The 19533-nt window shown below is 35.3% G+C and overlaps 1 protein-coding gene and 1 long non-coding RNA gene across 2 annotated transcripts in view; one reads left to right on the top strand and one right to left on the bottom strand.

Annotated features, from left to right (window-relative positions):
* The window catches only part of LOC123690931, a 74202-nt gene that overhangs the window by 29202 nt on the left and 25467 nt on the right, over positions 1–19533 (top strand). The gene's annotated exons all lie outside the window — the stretch shown is intronic.
* Positions 13742–13994, bottom strand: LOC123690932. Its single transcript, XR_006751349.1, has 2 exons — positions 13947–13994; positions 13742–13852 (listed from the first exon to the last, which is right to left on the bottom strand). It is a non-coding gene; the product is annotated as an uncharacterized LOC123690932 (long non-coding RNA).

The following is a 19533-nucleotide window of genomic DNA, read 5'->3' on the forward strand; positions in this document are numbered from 1 at the left end:
GCTGCCAGACACTTTGTCTGATTATCTCATATTTATATACATATAAAATATAAATTATAAAAAAAATATACCGGCCGAATTGATAACCTACTCCTTTTTTTGAAGTCGGTTAAAAAAATGGTTTCGCGCTCAGTTTTTTCTTGTGCTTCTTGGAGTTTGTTTTTTAGATAGATATTTCTTAAAAATATGCATTTTTTTACTAAGCTGTGATCGATATGAATGACAAGAAAGATTAAACAGAACTTTTAATTCTGATTTTCAGTAAGTACACGTATTTAGTGTGAAGGTGCCACAAACATACTTTCATAATTTATTATTTATATTACAATTTCTCGTATTAACAACCCTATTTAGCACAATTCTGCAGCACTGTTAATGTATGCGCTATCTTCGATAATCTCTTCTATGGTTTAGATTATCATTAAATATCTATTGGTCATTTTTGTTTGGAATATATTTATCTCTTTGCTTCTCGAACTTTCCTCGGCTACTAAGTAATCTATAGGATAAAGACAATTTGTTTGAAATTGTTCGAATTTAATAATTCGAAAACGGTTGTACCACCAAACCAAACAATAAATAATTGTGTTATAAAACTCTGTAAAAATATTTTTAAAAGCTTATTTAGAGCATTTTGTATGAAATATTCACGAATATTCTAAAAAAATATAAAAAATATACATGCGAAAAATTCAGAGAAATTAATTCGTCGTTATTTTCATATTTTGTTCTTGAATTAAATTAAAATAAAATAAGCTCTGCGTTTATGAAAAATAGCGCTTTCTGGGTCACAACGTCTGTTGTATAATTCCAAAAGAGTTTTCTTAATTAAAAAATATGCACCAAAATTGCTATATTATTTTCTCTTTGATACTCATAGACGAGTTTATATCTGCAATACAGAGATTTGGTCATCCCGAGGTACACTTGCGTTCATTTTGTGTGGTGACGTTGATCTAACAATTCAATTCCAATTTGCGAATCGAAGATCATTACAACTGGAAGAATCTTCAATAAAATTGGTTTATCGTAGATGATGATATCGTAGACAATGATGATGATTGTAACAAACATCTCGTCGATATGATTAGCGATTCAATTGTAATATTTGTCGCAAGGTTTTCATACAAAATTTAAGTCGAAACTTATTTGTTAATTATAAATCAACTTTTAGAAAAAAATATTGCCTATATAATATAACGATTGCTGGAAGTTATTTTGCTGCATTGCAATTAGATAGAATGCTTGAGATGCTAACAAGTAATTATTACCAAATGAATTATCTACCTAATTTTCGCTTAGAAAATTGTCTAGAAAACAAGCGAGCACTTAAGAATACTATTTAAATTTAGTAATTTACTGCAATTGACTTGAGCTAACAACACAAGTTAGATTACATTCCTTCAAAACGTACGAATGTTTACAAAAATTCAGTACAACATACCACTGCATAATTACCGACCTAAATACTTGTAAATGAATATAAATGTTTTCAAAATACACAGCAATCTAGAATCTAAAATTGCTGTGCATTAAAAAGTATGTCAAGATGTGGACTTCAAAATATTGCGCGCTGAAGACCCCGGGGCTAAAAATATCTGGTGACCCTTGCCTGCTACCATCAATGATTTAATTTATGACCATTATATCACTGTTCACCTAACTTCCGCCAATTGCTGTGGAATATGAAGATTGCAGGAGCCATTGATTGCGCTATTTTTAGTCTATTGACTATTTGCTTGCGTTGTAATGCTCCCCATTCTAAGCCAATTAACACAATGTTTAATTCGATCGGTATCCGTAAAACATGTCACAGTAACTGAATTTCATAATGTAGCATTTCTGATTTCTTGCAAAACACATACGAGCGGGTTAATTAGTTTCTGTACATTCGTGTCTGCGTGAAATCAAGTGCATTTATCAATTTCACCAGCTATAAATGGATAAGTTTTATCGCTCTGTTTTAAATTACAAAACTTTGCAGTTTTTGTGAAGGGTCTCGTTTTCTGTTGAAACATTGTTAGGTAGTGCCGGAAGAAAGTAGTTAACATGTTTTGTTTCCTATGAAAGTGTACGGGTTTCGCTCCATATGACATGTCGGCCGAGCGGAATGGCCGCGCGCGGAGCTGTGGCCGAGTATTTCTTAAATTTGCATCGCATTGTATGCTCGTAGACGAAGACGGGGCCGATCGTTAATGCCGTCTGGATGTATCGAAATTGAATTCTTTTTTATGTGATCGTATATCTATCGCACGCTGCTCGTATTACTCAGTTTATTGTGAAATGATTTCCATTGTACGTCTCATGGAATTACAAATTTATCCATACTACTCGTAGAAGTTTCTATTCCTACTAGTTCAGGATACATCGCCCATTTTTGCATGTGACTACTATCAAGCTAATTTTCCGTTTGTAGCTTTATTTTGATGAGACGCCCAATAATTTCGTGTACGAAAGTCTCGATTGTGGTAGCTAACAGAGATAACAAGGATACAAATTTTTGATTTGATGGTTGAGAAACATATTTATTATTAACTGAATTTTTGTTTTGTTCAATATCAAGATAATTACCTAAATTATTCGAAAAAATATTTGTCCTACAAAATCTATGGTTGGTTCAAAGAGTCCCCCTTTCCAAAGTGTATCGCTAACGAGGTCATCATAAATGATTACTAACAAGCTGATTTTTTTGTTTTCACTTAGTTAATGTTTATATAATTCAACAGACATATTGTCCTACAAATTGCGTAATAAATATTTGAGAACCATCAAATCAAAAAATTTTACCTTGTTATCTCTGTTAGCTACCACAATCGAGAGTTTCGTACACGAAATTATTCGGTGTCTCATCAAAATAAAGCTACAAACGGAAAATCAGCTTGATAGTAGTCACTTGCAAAAATGGGCGATGTATCCTGAACTCTTAGATTACAAAATAAAGTACAGATGGAGCATGACAACCGCCCGTCGCCCTTGTCAAAGAAAATACGAAATCAAAAACAAATACGTCGCTGCACCAGTGCTATAGCGCATATAGTGTCAAAAAGGGTTTGCAATTTTAGTAAAAAAATGCCGTCTTGTGATAATAAAACGCTGTAAAATTTGTTCCCGAAAACAAAAAAAAAGATAAAACATCGTTTCACAGGTTTTCTGTAGATTATTTGGCTGATTTATTTCTTTAATACGAATAATAATTTTACAGATATGAAGGAATACAAAACTTCAACGTATGTTGCCAGTATTTTGAAAATGAATGTGCCATTTTTATTGGTAAAACGGTAAAATGGTTAAAAGATCTTCAGGGTAATGCTGTTGGATTTTTCGATCGTGAATGTGATTATTTGTATAGTGCACTAAAGGTTCATGATCATTATAATATTATTTTAATAAGCATAATACATTACTTTGTTACTTTTATAAAGCTTAAAAACGTCATAGTCGTTTTCGCAAGCGATTTAATTTATGTGAACTCCATGATGGATATGATGAAAATAAAATGTCCCGTATTCTCGACTAAAAATTACCGCTATTCGTATTCATATAGAAAAATAAAAAATAATGTAATTATTATTTAGTATAGTTAATATTGAAACTTTTTTTATGTAATTTATTTAATAAAAAATTGAATACAATTACTTTGTCCATATATAACTTTAGTAGGCAGGTAAGTACTTTATGTAATAAAAGAATTTAAATAAAAATTAAAACTTGACTTCTCATTTATGTATATAGCCTACGTCACTACCGCCACTAACATAATAATTCAGATCATTGCAATGAAACCTCACCACTCAAAATCGGTCCAACGGTTTATACTGCAGGGCGTGTCAAAGAAATATTATACATACATACATAAAATCGAAAAACATAACCCTCTTATTTCCGTATTCGGGGAAAAATTTGGGAAATTTTTCAATATCTGGCAACATTACACGCACACAGAAGCACCGTGTACGTACAGTGCAGCGGTGAAATGACAGCACACATAGCTTTATTGAAAATGACGATAAATTATTCGGTTTAGTTCGGCAACGCTCCATCTGTCTTTTATTTTGTAATCTAAGCCTGAACTATACCTAATGTTAATAGAAATTTGTCTTACCTTAATTATAACTGGGGATAAATAGAGCTACTGAAGCAATGTTAAAGTTTTCTGCTGAAACCATTTTCTAGGTTTATTAATAACTATACTTCGTCAATTTGTTTGTTTTTGTTTAGATTATAAATATAATAGTACTTATACAATAAATATTGTCCACAGCCTTACAATTCTTACGTTCCAAGTTTTTGCCCATAAAAACTGCGCGCATGACGTTCAGCGCAGGTAATTCACGACGTTTTTATGTTTCAGCAACATTTTAAAGTAATAACTGTAATTTTTTGTTCGCGGTGTTACATTTCCTTGAAATCGCGCCAGTCCGTATAATGGACGTAAATAATGTCTCGCCAGGTAAACAGTCAACGCTAAAATATGATAAATAGTGAATCCATTAAGGATTTTGTTTCTCGCGAGACAATACTCGTGAACGGTGAAAAAACATTCGGCCCGCCAGCCCGCAACTGATTATACAAAACAATATACAGAGTAGTGATTATATTTCCAGTTGAATGGTGTCGGTGGCGAGGGTGGACTCGCAATAAAAATGTATGGCGCAATGAGGTCTGTGGAGGGCCGTTTCTACAATGGCAGCCCTCTCGCTTTGACATCGTTACAATTATTGTGCCACCCCTGTTCGCCGCAGCTCGTGATCATGCGATTGAAATGCGCCCGTATTTGTCTAAGTTGTCTCCGACCGCGGTTTATTGTGCTGTAATTATGCAGTTGTACTTTTTAGACAAATGACTGGATAAATATCAATATCCAATTAACTTTATATAACAACTTACACATAACGTACCTATAATTTCAAAAGTTACAATAACCAACATTTATATTCTACAAGAATATTATGAAGAAAATGATATGTAAACAGTTTCTTCAAAGATTTTACTAAGTGGCAATAATTTCCAACGGTGAGTCGGGTTGACTTCCTCAATTTGTCTCTTTTGTGCTGCAAACCACCTCGTAATGCTGACAAAGGCTAAAGTAATCCTCGAATAAAGTAGGATTACGAGAACGCAATTTGAGGGCACCGGCGAAAATGAATTCTGTCCATAGTAGAATTACATCGATCTTCTATGGTGAAAGGTAAATGACACTCACTTTTTTCAACTTTATTTTTCTCTGAAATTTAAAGAAAATAAGTTTTTGACGATATGAAAGAAAAATATAATTTTCAAGTTATGCACGATATAATACGCAATATACAAATATAAATAGAATATTCGCATGATGACCGCGTATATGAGGTGTGCGAAAACACTAGTCATTGCCGAAACGATATTCAGGAATGCACATTTTAATTTTATCTCGTCGTAAATCGTCACCTGGAACATTGCCAAAAGAACACAGACTGCGGACCATCCGGCATCACTGCCACGTGGGTGGCATACGCGTTTGACACAATAACACTTGATAACGACACTATTATTATTGTTGTTCATTTCAATTCATAAGATGCGGGAAAAGCATTATTACTCGATCAAATTAATTCGCAGAAAAGTTGAAAGAGCTCACGATAGATAGTCTCGTGTATTTGTTATTCGGTCTTGAATTTGATTAGGTTATGTACAATGTATATTCAACATTAACATGCGGAAATAAACGATTAAATGAGTCGGTTTATATTCAACGGAATTGTATCATTTCTAAGATCTGTTCATACATTATTTATGGGTCTTTCTTGTAAGAAAATAATGCCCCATTCCCGCCTCTATCTCCTATGGGCTGATTTGATTTATGCTTCTTATAGAAGTACGTCTTCCGCGAGTTTTGTTAAGAAAAGTTTTTGGACCTCGAAAACTTTATTCGCGTCATGCACAGTTTAATTTTACAAGATTACTTTTTGCGAGGTTGATGACATTGTAACTACGTATTTGATCTAGTTTATTCTCGTAATCTTTGCTGGACGTGAAACTTCAATCTTAATTACATTCATTTAAATTATAATAGAATGGTACTTTTATAGTTAGTGCCAATTAATTATATTCTCTGATGATGATTGATATGATGAATTGCATCGGAACAAATAGCCGCTTTGTCACGTGGCAGCGGCGGGCGAAACTCTACTAGTTCACACATGAACAGCCCCGGAGAATGCATCGTGTCTACACTCGTTTCGGTGGAGCGATCAACTTTGCATTAGCCCCTTCGCCGGTCGCGTGCTCGTCATTATCTAACTCGTCTGACACGGCAATTAATGCAAAGAATGCTGGAATATTTATGTAACTAATTATCAAGGTTTAAGTATTGCTAACTATAAGGGAAACACTCGTAAAGCTCTTGTCTTGCCATCGCTTATTGTAAAACACCTCCTCTATAAAAGCTGTCTTCCGGCCAATTACAAGCAATTCGAGATAATCTCAATTATAATCATTAGCTTACGTTTCAATGGACTCTGATAATATTCAGATAGCCATAATTGTACATGTCTGTCGTTTTTATATTAGAATATATATTTCCATGGACAGGTTGAAATTTCCCAGACAGCGCTGTTTGTCCTCGTTGTTTGTCTTGCCGATCCATATTTGCGTTCCGCCATTGTACTGCCATCAGACCGGTTGGGATTTGGATATAATACGACATTTACTCTGTTGAGTGGACGATGAGGGTCTCATTTCTGAATACATATTTTGAACTTTTAATGTTCTTTTGTACTATTAAAATATGTATGTATTAACTTTTCAAATGTATTTTATTGCATTGAGTCTAACGTTAGTAAGATTTCACTATCCTGCGTTTCCATTATTAAATTTTATTAATTAGAAATGTACAACCGTCTCGAAGACTTTATTAATCTGCATGTTGTATAAACTAAGACAATCTTAATTTCCTGTTGTAAATTACCTTTTAAGTATTATACTTAAATTACATTTTTAAAATGGTCACTTAATAAAGGTCAATTAATATATGGCTGTTGTGCTTGAGATGAGATTTTTATTGTCAAAGTCAAATGTCGTCGTGGCGCCGTTAATCTATTCTTCAAGTAATCATTAAAATATGTCATGCACGCAATCCGTGCAACGCACTTCCACAATAGATGAAGTTGTTTTTGCGGATAGAGGTTCGTTGACCGCGTGTTTTTTTTTCACTGGCCATCTCCAATTGTTATAAAACCACATGCAGGCGGAACTTGTGGGAAACGAGTTGTGTTCTGTAATTCTGAAATCAACTTTTTAAGTTTCACTCTTATCTTGGATTAAACCTGTTTTGGGAAAATCAATTAAACTTCTGCTTTCACTGGTCCTTGCCTTTATCTGTGACCGGTAGATATATTGCAAGATTTTACAATTAATTTACACTTTGGGTTCGTTGGTTTTCTAAAGTTGTCATGTGCAATTTAGAAGAATATGAATGGATGGATAAAACAAATCATGCGACAGTTCAGGTCAATTGTATAACTTAGCTTTGTCCGTTATCTTGATCTTGAAGTTATATAGATAGCTGTCGTTATTATGACATAATTTTAGTTTTGATGAAATTTTACGTACGTGCTTGTTGAATGTTCTTCTTCGAAATGGATTATGATAAAAATATAAAGCTTGAACTTATGGTTGATCGTATGTGCTGTGATTTATTAATAAATATCACACGCATGAGTAATGATCCGTAATTGGAGACAGAGGCTATCGAAGTGAAATAAAGACTCCGTGACATCCGCCAACTAACTGTAACTTATTATCTATGTAACTGTATATTACACGATAATTATATAATCAACTCCATCTTATTTGTTGGGTTGTAATTTTTGGAAAATTGTCTTGTTTTAAAGATTTATGTTTCAATTATTTCTTGTCAAATTGTACCATCTTACCTTTAAGTATCATGCTGTTAACGGCGAGTTTGCACCCAGATGTTCCGGCTTTCACTTAGCTCCTCCCAATAAAACATAATTGTTACTACCTTATGTGGGTTCGAAATCGCTGTTTGATTTGTGCAATCGTGACTCATATCTCGGTAATGGTTCAATATGCATATGTCGGGAGGTGAGAGCCGCGGGCCACGTTCATTGAGATTCAGCACGACATGGACCAAACTCTGCCTTATCCGGTCACCTCGTAATGTCTCTATTGTTTACCAGAATGGCGTATCCACGAATATTTTGTATCGTGCATCATAAATGTATGTGCTTTGTTATACGTTATTTGTACCGCAGAATCATTCGGTTGCTAAATTAACGCAACATTAACCAACGCTTCACAATGGTATTGTTGTTTTGTCAACAGTGTTAATTTGTTAAATGCCTATCGATTTATTTTTTAGCAATAGTGAATTGTCGGCAGACGGTTATTGCGTCAGGTTTACGGTAATTTCACGGCCGGTGCCTTTGGGTTTCCTAGTGGTGGAAAAGTGAAGTGCAAAGTTTCGGCGAGGCGTCGCGCAGCTCGGCCGAGCGTGGAGGCGCGGGGTCGTCGCCTCCGCGCGGTGCCGGCGTTGTTGCTGCCTCGTTGCAACGTCGCTCCTCGTGCTTCATTACTCGATTCGATGGAGCCGCCGCCCACTGACAAATTGCGTTCAATGTTCAATTCAACAATGCGCGTGGTATTTTCATAATGCTATAAATAGATTATGATGTCTTAATTTTATAATACGCATCCGAACTTCGAAAAGGTTAATTTTTTTAATGCTTTATTGCTCTAATTTAATTTAATTCCGTAAAACATTTGTTTACTATATCTAAATCCATAGTTGCCTTATTTTTTATGGGGTACAATAAATTAAATTTAAAAATTTGAGACATCTATCGCTTCGATGGCCGGCGAGTCTTTATAATTATTCAAGTGCAGTATTCGAAAGCGCGATTTATTAAACAATCAATAAATGGGAAGCTCCTTCGGCGTGCTTGCGGACAATATCATTGGCTTTCGGATTCTGGAGGTTTCTGCGAATGGCGACGGCCGCCAGCATCTGGAGGGCGCGTTGCGCGAGCGTCGGAGGGGCGGCGCGCGGGGTGCCTCGGGCTCCGGGCTCGCCGCCGCGCGCCAGTCCCCGAGACACCGGCTGTGCGAACGGCCACCGCGAACCCTCGCGACGTCCGCGCCCCGTACTCTCTATATACCTACTAGTATACACCCGCCCGCCTAGCACCAGTCTTTAAACCTCCTGTTTGTACACATGTGAGTTCATATAACGATATTGCCGGTGCGCCTCCACGCCGCGTCCCCGCGACCGGTGCGACGCGCCGGCCGGCCGGCTTTTTAATAACCTGTACGGTGGTGTATTTCTGAAAAGAAACCAGTGTTTCGTGCTTTATGATTGCCAATTTTATAGTGATTGTGTCTTTTGGATATTTTATTTCAAAAATGCACCACAATGCTTTGTTACTAACCTAGGTATTAAGTATTAGGTAATACATTTTTGTACTATGAAATATAAATCGTTCTAAATATTTTGTTGTTAAGTGCACGATGTTTGCAATTGTTACGAATATATTTTAAAATAATCCATTATTACGGACATTATTTTAAATATGGTAACCTACTTGTAATGTAATCCGACCTGTATAGTCGTATAAGAATCCTGTAAAGTGTCAACTGGGGTGTAATGTGCACGAAGCACGAATTTTTCGTTCGATGAAATCGATTGGTGATTAACGAGGCGGTTGATAGATTAGAACTAATAGAAAATGATGGTTATGGTTTTCAATTCGTGTTTCAATTAGACTAATTAAACCGGTGGTCGATGAGGCCATATCACGCGAGCGGCGGGGGTCTACGAACCTGCACCGTGGAAATGGGATTATTATACTCTGCACTCGCTCTAGTCTATAAATGATATCGGTCTCGTCCGCGCTGTGGATAATACTTTTCCAATAAATGTTTGTATGGATGAATTGTTACATCTTACATAAGTGGATAAACAAAGAGCTATCATTCCAATTTTGACGGAGTTACAATGGTAGAGATCCAATACGGCTTAATTTATTTGAAGCGTAATAAATCGTCGGCTATTGCCAAAAAATGATAATGGGAGCAATTTATTTTTTTTTGATAACTGAAGTACCCAAACAGTCTGATTTATAAATCAGTCTTTTTTTATGTTATTATAAAATATTAAAATAAATTAAATCGAATGAGCAATTATCCTTACAGAGTATCTTCAGAAAATAATACAGTTAGTAATAACGTTAATTACGCAATAATGACGCTAATTACGCTTTCCATTCAAAAACACAACAATTTCATAGAACGATTAAATTGTATGACTTTTTTGAAGAACGAGTGTTTAAATAGACTGCATTAACCGTTATGATAATTATTTTCATCTGACGCACTTGATGTACAATCTTATTATGTACATAATAATGATATGTTGAACTTTTGTTCACACTTTCGTAACTAACTAGGGTGTATAGTGCTCAATCCGTTCAAACTCTTAGACCATCGTGTTATATTCTATTCAGAAAAATGTCACGTATACGTCTTTACTTCTTTACACTTAGAGCCATAAATATGTACCTATTGACCTGAAACATGAGATACTATTTAGCCAGCAGGGTTCTATTACGTGGACGATAGATAGCGCATTATACCAGCCTAGCTCGGTGTGAGTTATTAAAAACCTGGAGAATGTTTTCAAGAAACGTATCTTGTTAAAGCGCTAGTTATCTTGTTAAAGTTATTGGGTTGTTCGCACGTACCTCATAAGTTCAAATTTATGATGCCCTCATTATTGGCGTGGGTTTCATTGTCCATATTTATAACGACTGTCGCAAATATGAAAGCTCCGGATAATCCTGTAAAAGCATAAATAATCCAATGATATATTAAAAAATTACACATTCCTCATATTAATTAATTTATTACCGTCTAAACCACGAGACCAATTAAGATTGCAAACATTCCTCATGCACGTTATAATTATCTCAATCGTGTTCAGTTATTGAAACTTAAAATAAACATAAGGAAATGAATCACAACAAACCCAACTGGGTGAAGATACATATTCAATTAATTTAATAGAAGACATAGAGAAATAGAAGTAAGAATGTACACAACTATTGAGTAAATGTACAATAAGATACAATTTCTCGTGAGACAATCCCTCTTCCATCATTTAGATTTGTAGCCAATTTAAATACGGCACAGATACAACTGTTACTATACGAAGATTTATATGATCTCTATTTACTAACTAGACAATACATAATGCATGTTTCATTGAAATGTCGCTGTACAAAGTGGCCACCTGAGGAGGTCTGTCTGTGCATTGATAGTCGTTAGCCGAAATGAGGCATACATGATACATCGCGATACTTTGTCTGCAAGTTTGTTGGTAATCAATCCACTAAACTAGTTTACAATGCTTTTGTCTTTGGTGCATTTGATTTAGACTATAATTCATTGGCTCTCGTGAATAGTGATTTATGAGACTTCTTGTCTGAGAGGTACTGTATTTCTTTGATTTTTGGAATAGCCATAATAATTGTTATTATAAAACGCTTTTCGTTCTTTTGTTTTGTTGTTCGGAAGTTAATAGACATGTCCTGCCTAAAGAGGAAATAATAATAAAGATTAACCTTGAGAGTATTAGTGAGAATAAATACAATATCGGCCTGTTCTGAAAATGACTCGCTTGCTCACAATTCACTCGGTAATTTCAGCAAAAACGCCTTAGTCATTGATGAATCAAACTCGAACTGCGCCATAAAATTAGCGGGCCTCACTTTTTCGTATCATGGCTCATTAAAGTGTTACAGTGGGGGCTCTACAATATCATTGTTATAACTATTCTATTTGCATATCAGATCTGCTGCAGCCATTGTTTAGGCTATCTCCACGTTCTAATCTGTCTGTGTGCGGTAAACACAGTGTGTGGACTAGATTTCCCAGACTATTACCGTTCGTGTCGTCATTAAAAACAGTTGCGAGAAGAATGCTCTGGATATAATATAAAGAGAACAATTTGGTAAGTGACTGGCGAGAGCAAACGCGCCGTCTTGTGATGAGAAATCGTTATAATTCCGCTATTCAACGCTACGGTACTTCTTTAAATCGCCGGCCGGAGCCAGCGCTGGCGCGTTTTGTCTTACACACTCAATTAATCATTCACATTTACCGTCTTGCCTTGCTATGAGTCACTCTATTTACCATAATATAATGTGGATGCTAGAAAACTTATAATTAACAATTATAATGACCCGATTTACGCACCTATAATGCGAAAATAATAACAAACTACAAAGTAACTGCGTTGTATCTTTAATTTTTTTTGCCGTGTTCCAAACCAAAGTGTTATAATATTTAAGCAGCTGTTGAAAGCGAATCCGCTCAGAATAAAGTTCTCATCATTTTCACAAGTGTTCAGTTACGTCAAATAATGCCCGGTTCCTATATTTGAAAAACGATCCGTTTTAGTTACGAATAGTAGAATAATTAACCAAGCGTAAGCGAAAATCGTTCCTATAAAAAACGTCTCGTCAAGCAACTTACCGACGGCTTCCTACTGACGGATGGGAGGGTTACTATTAACGAACGGTAAGCATATTGTATGGAGAAGACAGTTTATCGCGTTCCTATAAATATTTTTAACGTCATTATGCTGTCAAAGTTACTATTCGTATAGCATTTTGTTTACCCGTCGATTTCGGGCGGTTAAATTCTTACTATTTCATTGTTTCCGCTTCAATATCGAAATGTGGAGTTCAGATAGTGATAGAGAAGTGTTTAATATTATATCGAATTTCGGAAGAAGATAGTGGGCGTGAAAGAGTATATATTATAGAGAAGGAGTGGATTTTTTTGCGACCCTGGATTCTCACGAATTTCAATTGAGATTTCGACTTGATAAAGAATCTGTTGAACAATTACTTTTTGAAATTTATCCAGACGTACGAATAAAAGGAGCCAGGTTAGTTTAATGGAGGCATTAACATTATACCAAACACGTCTAACCTTATTACATAGGTACCTAATTTATGTTGTCATTTCAGGAATCATGGGGTATCTCCATAACATCAATTACTGTTGACGCTGAGGTTCTATGCTTTAGGCACAATATCGATATCAGTGGCAGACCTATTTCCCTTGGTCACGGCATCACGCGTGAACGGGTGGACCGATTTCGATAATTATTTTTTTATAATATTCCTTGAAGTAGGTACGAGGATGGTTATTAGATGGATGGTTATTAGACCACTAGTATATATATATATGTCTATGTTTGCAATGTAGAAATCAATTTTTTAAACATTGTATTGTAAATAATAAAAAATAAATAAAAGTACATAATAAAATGGAATAAAAGTTTTATTTCTTTATTACAGTTTAATTTTACATAGTAATATGTAACTACATAATATATGCCAAAGAACTGTCCTGTGATTCTTACGCGACAACCCTCCATCGATTATCATCTTCTATATTATATTCCTTAACGCTGTAATAGGCTCTCTGAACTAAATACATTTTTTACATAAGATTTACATTTAGCACTAACAAATTCTTTTTCTACCGTATGTCTAGATATATTGCTTAATAATATACAAAAATTAAATAGTTATTGTGTGTTCAGTATTTCAATTATTGTGTGTTCAGTATTTCAATTATTTCTTCATAATATTTGTCCATCATCCTTATTATGTTTGAATTTTTTGGCTGAAAATAAAAAGTTTTCCTGGTATTTGACTTTTTGCATTAAATGTGTTGGTCAACGAAGTCCAACATTCATCCTTTAATTTATTAGTAGAAGCATTAGTCTCCTTACTGGTTATAATTGAGCAACCTCGTCTTTACTCATAGCCTTCTTCGATTTCTGTAACAGAAATACCTGTTTGACTTTGCAGAGTGTCCGAAGCAAACAGTAAGCGGCAGACGATTTTAAAGAAGAAATATAAAGGCGTACTTACCGGCGTAATATTCATTTTTAATAAATATATAAACAGTCGTCGTTGTATTGTTATTCTTTAATTATAAAACTTGACAATGAATCAACAATGAATGACAATAATTTGACAACTGACAAGCAATGCACGCGTGCGCGAGAAAAACGTTCCGTTTTTGCTTTCTGTGTAACGCATTAGGTTGTTTAGAAGGAAAATTATCACGCAGATGTCTACAAATATATAGTTCTTTAGTATTAGTTTTTTCTTAATAAGAAAATTTATTCTTAAAGTTTATAATTCGGCTGTATATTTAACTTATTTTGTCCTGAATTTTGTGTAATTTTAATTTCAATTTGGCTTATAACGAAACGCACATCTGTGAGTGAAGAGGGCTCGGTATTTTTATGACCAACGGATGTCCGTCGATAGCACGTCAAGAAATAAAATTGTGGAACGGTAATAACGACTCGTAGTTAGTTCTAGAAAAACGGATAGTAGCTTTGATACTATGACGATCCGTTGAATATAGGAACCGGGCATAAATTAATAAAAACTTGATACCTAATGTTAGAACAGGAATTCGACAGGACATGTGATAAACACATTGTATGAGATTGAGTCTTGTGTAAATGATTTAGGGTGTGTTTTGTTTTGTTATGGTAGCCATGACGTCATGGCCAGCTGTAGGGCGCATGACGTCACGTCCGCGCGGGCGTTCACCCCCACAACCCTCGGGCACTTTGAGAACTGCTTACCTAGAGACTATAGTATCATGAATAAGTTATGTTATGACCTGACGCCGCCGCTCCGACCTGGGGCAACCTGCGATTCAAGCTCTGAAGTCATATTTGCCGACTGAGTTATAAATAGATAAATGACACCGGCGTTCTCTCTGCTTTCATGAAATACAGCCGTGCATTCCGACGATATAGCATGATTATTAAACTCAATAGATGCATATTATGCAAATTTAACCGCGCGACTGCGATTTACGGAGTAATGTGAATACAAGCAAATTTAGCGAGAAAAGGTTATATTTCAATAATATTGAACGTATCATGTGAATATAAGAATGTTTGGTTTTCCTTTAATTTCGGTTTACGCGCACGTTACCGCGACGTCCCCTTACTTTTTCACCCCATACCTTTTCCGTATTTCTCGTGGGAGTTGAGGCATTAATAAGTGCGAAAATCAGTACTGTTCGATATATAAATAATGTGGTATATAATTTTGTCTTTTAGCCAAGAATATTATCCAATTGTAGTTTATAATAGAATTACAACGTACCTACGTAGATGCGCTCACTTTTTTTCTGATAAATTGCTTAAGTTTGGTTTAGTTATTAACTACGATTATCGTGTTTATCTCAATTTCTCCGATAGGTGTCCACATCGCGTTGCCTGCGCTCGCGCAGAGCTCACGTGCTCTCTTTGGCTTTCGAACGGCACGCAAGCCTATCTACGCCCCACATCCCTCTAACTTAAACAGTAAACACTATACATATACACAATAGATCATACTAATAATTAAGACGCTTTCGTTTTGTTTTCACTGTTTTATACACTTTCCTCTTTGGCGATTTGTAGAGCGATCGTTAATTTAACATGCTAATTTGTAAAGTCATAATTATACATGCCTTGTTTCTTTTGAAAAGTTTCACTTCTATAATTTTTATAAAATTATGATTTAAATGAGAAACACGATCATTTCTTCAAAATGGTTTAGATTTCGTATTAGTTAAAAAGAAATGTAAAGTTATAACATGGCTTAGTGTTCAAAATGTGTATCACGAGTCCCGGTCCCTAAGTCGGGGGTAAACTCTATTTAGATTCATTACTATAGTGGCACCTCCCCTACGGCGAACTTTTATGTTTATTGCATTCATGATATTTGTAAAATTTGCCGCTTTTATGTGATGGCCGACATTTACGAGTTAAATAAACTGGGGTTGACGAAATTTTAATGAGAACGTTGATTCATCGTGTTTACATGATTTCGATAAACTAAACAATCACAGTGCATCACTGTAGAATAGTTAATCACAAATTTCCATTGCCGAACTAGCAGAAAATATAGTAACCGAGTTATAATTGTGAAGTCAATAATACTAAAAGTAATTGTGTTGAACAATATATTTCTTGAAAACAATAATCCTTGTTTCGTAGCCTTCATTGTTTTCTTAGTAAAACAATTGCTTCCATTTTATATAACCACCCAAAACAGCCGCTAGTGACTGTAATTGAATAATGCAGTCAATTTAACAGTAACTTTCAAAACAAAATAAAACTTGCGTTATCTATTCTTCTGGCTATAACCAATCTGCTTTTGAGCGATGTTTATGGAGCGTATTCCTTTAAATTACCACCGTTTATAGAGCTGTGGCCACTCATCGGCTTTATTACGAACTTACGCAAACATTAATACAAAGAAATTGAGATATAAATATAAACAGTTAATCGCCGTTTTATAATAGGTCTCAGCGGAAGCAAACATTGCAACAGACCTCGTTGTAGCAATGAGTGTGCCAAAGTTTTAATTGCTTTGCATATAAATGGGAAACGGACATAGGTACCTGAAGTAAAATAACAATTTTATGTTCCTATTTTTCATATTCGCCCTTTAGTATCCCATTCCAAAATCCAATCCCATTTGTAGATAATTAAATTATTTTACGCGTAACTCATAAAGTGTTGATTGTAGAGCAACATAATAGCAAATCTTATCGATTTTTTAATCTATGATTAATTTTTTACTCCCAAGTCTGTCCAGTTTTCAAAGCCAAGCCATTATTTTTTCACAGTCTGTATCGAGTAATGTAAGTACGTAAGCGTGTGACTAATGGCTTGCGGTCGAGTCGAATCGTGAGAGCTAAGAATCTCAGAATTGCAGATAATAACTCTATAACTGTGTTATAGACCAATGTAATTTTCTCTCGTAAATATATTTTATCATTTCTAAAGCTAATGTTAAATGCCCGTTACAAACTAGAGATTAACAGCACTGACAGTTTTAATTATATCCTGTGTGTTACACATAAACATTGTGTTGTAACTTTCACGTGAGATGATTCGGTTCGTGGCGATCGTTGCATAACGTTGGTTGTTTGAGAAAGATTGAAAGGTAAAGCTAAACAAGTTGATGGTAACGAGCGTATTTCGGTAAAAATAGTTTCACGTGCCCTTACCTCGTGCTCACGGCCCTTCTCGACGCCTGATCGTCTATACATTACTGATTACACTCGTTATAAACAAATTACTTTGCTTTCTCCGGTAACAAATGGAATCGAAGTGGTCACGATGTGAACTTGGCTTTTATGTGTTATTATTTTCGTTTTTAAAGACATTGTCTATTCACCAGTAATGATTTGGTATGTTATATGAGGCGCTTAAAGTTTGCAAATAGCACAATCTACAGTCTACTTCAATGCGACTGTAATACAAAGCATAAAAAGTGTCGTGTCTAAACTGGGATATAGAGCTCGTGTTGATAGTAAAAAGTTTTGCAAATATTAACCCACCCTTTATTTAATTAAAATAATGAACGTGTTAATACCTCGTTATAACTAAAAATAAAGTAACGTGACGAGACACTTATGATTATTAATATTCATGTCCCTGCGTTGTTAAAAGTATCGAAGGTGTCGTAGTGAGCTGGGCGTGCTCACTCATACTCGTAATAATTATTTTCATTTCGTGCACAGGAGCGGCTTGATTTACTGCGCCACTCCGACATCTGACGGGAGGTTTTAAATTAGTGCCATGTCGTATGTGGCCATGTATTTTATTTTCTCTCGTGTGCCCTCAAGCATTTCGCTTAAAGTCTCAATTCTAACATCGTCATGGCCTATTTATATCCGTGGCTTAGACATTTGTCTTACCACCCAGCTTTCAATAACGTCATCTTCTAATTCCACTTATAACTCAGAGTTCACGTTAAAGACGAGAAACATGTAGCGTGTTATTCCTTCAATTCGATAATTGTATTTAGTGCGACACTTGAGCTATGTTAAGAGGAAATAGGTTGACAAGATTGATGGTAATATCTTCATTAAAAGCAGTGTGTTTGAACTTCAAAGTTATAACGACCGACTAACATTTCGAGGATATTAGGAAGAACATTGGTTATTATTGTAATTACTAGTTACTAACAGAATTTAGATGTAATTTATGTTTCAATATGCACGCTGAGATATTGAAAAGCCAGCGCAACTCAGATCTAATCATTTGATAATACATTCTTAATGTAATTAGCAGGAAGCATAAATGCTAGTTCTCTTTTACAGGGGTCGTTAACTTCAGTGATTTATTATGCAATACTAACTTGAATTGTGGATAAACACATACAATGACATCAACTAGTCTGCCTTGCTTTATTATTATGCTTGATGGGTAGTTATTGATGCCTATGGCCATATTGATCAGCACCATATCATATAGCTAAAACAAAATTGTATATTATGTTTTATTATTTGAAGAATTTATATTATTTCTTATCATGATTTAACTATGAAATTAATCCTTCGACGCTAGGCGATATGCGTACCTATGATGTAAGCGGCTATTTCCTGTGGACTCAGTTTGCCCCAGGCTAGACGTGCAGTGCATATTTCTGGTCATTAATTACTCTTGGTGATGTCATGTAGACATACACCTCTCCAGTTATTACTAGAAGCCTTCGCGCGGAAATGACAACGACCGACGCTTTCTCTGCACTGCTATAAGTAAATTTCTATGGGTACTAAGGTTTCAAGGTCACTAATGATACTTGAAGTGGAATTGCGCATTCCTAATATTAATATTTATATTGAATAGAAACACAAACAAAGAACAGAAATGAATAAGATTATTGTACCGAGTGATGGTAATTGATAAAACAGGCGGGTCTCAGGCGCGTCGCTGAGCGTGACTCATCTTAATGGCAGCAATTATGGAGGCGAACGGTAGGCTACCAGCCAGCGCTGAAGACACGAGCCACGTGCCCCGCGACAAATTGTGCAAAATGTACAATACATTATTCTTACGAGAAACGTTACATGGACGAAATTATCGCCCTATTCATAACAATACAGTTTTTGCAACGACTGAAGGTCAGTCTCGTGATTGTTGTCTCGGCGCAGCGGTAGACGAGTTTATGGCTGAGAAGGAAATCGCCTTTTCGACCTGTTAACTAATGAGGTCGGACAGTAGTGTAAGAAACGAGACAAAAAGCCCGCCATCAGCTAAATGAATAAGCGCTAATTGCTAGGAAACTCTAGATAGTTTTTCATTGTTGTTTTCGCTCAGAGGTAAATAAATTATCAAAACAATTTGCCAACCGCTATTTGGTTATGCAATGTCTAAATGCAAACAGGAAAAATGCGTTTCCCTTTTGTATTAAAATTTTTAACTTGTTATTGATATTTAATCGTGAAATCATAACCACATTGCATACACTTTCAAATTATTATGGTCTATAATATTTAATATAAATATTTCTGCAGATTTCAAAAGCATTCCATGATCATAAAGTAAGATTGAAAAGGACACACGAGGAACATTAGCGTAGGTATCATTTCGTTTTATTTGTCAAGATACAACTTCATGAATATGGTATTTATTCCATCCGATGGCAT

The sequence above is a fragment of the Colias croceus genome, chromosome 4 (assembly GCF_905220415.1).
Source record: "Colias croceus chromosome 4, ilColCroc2.1".
NCBI classification, from domain to species: Eukaryota; Metazoa; Arthropoda; class Insecta; order Lepidoptera; family Pieridae; genus Colias; species Colias croceus.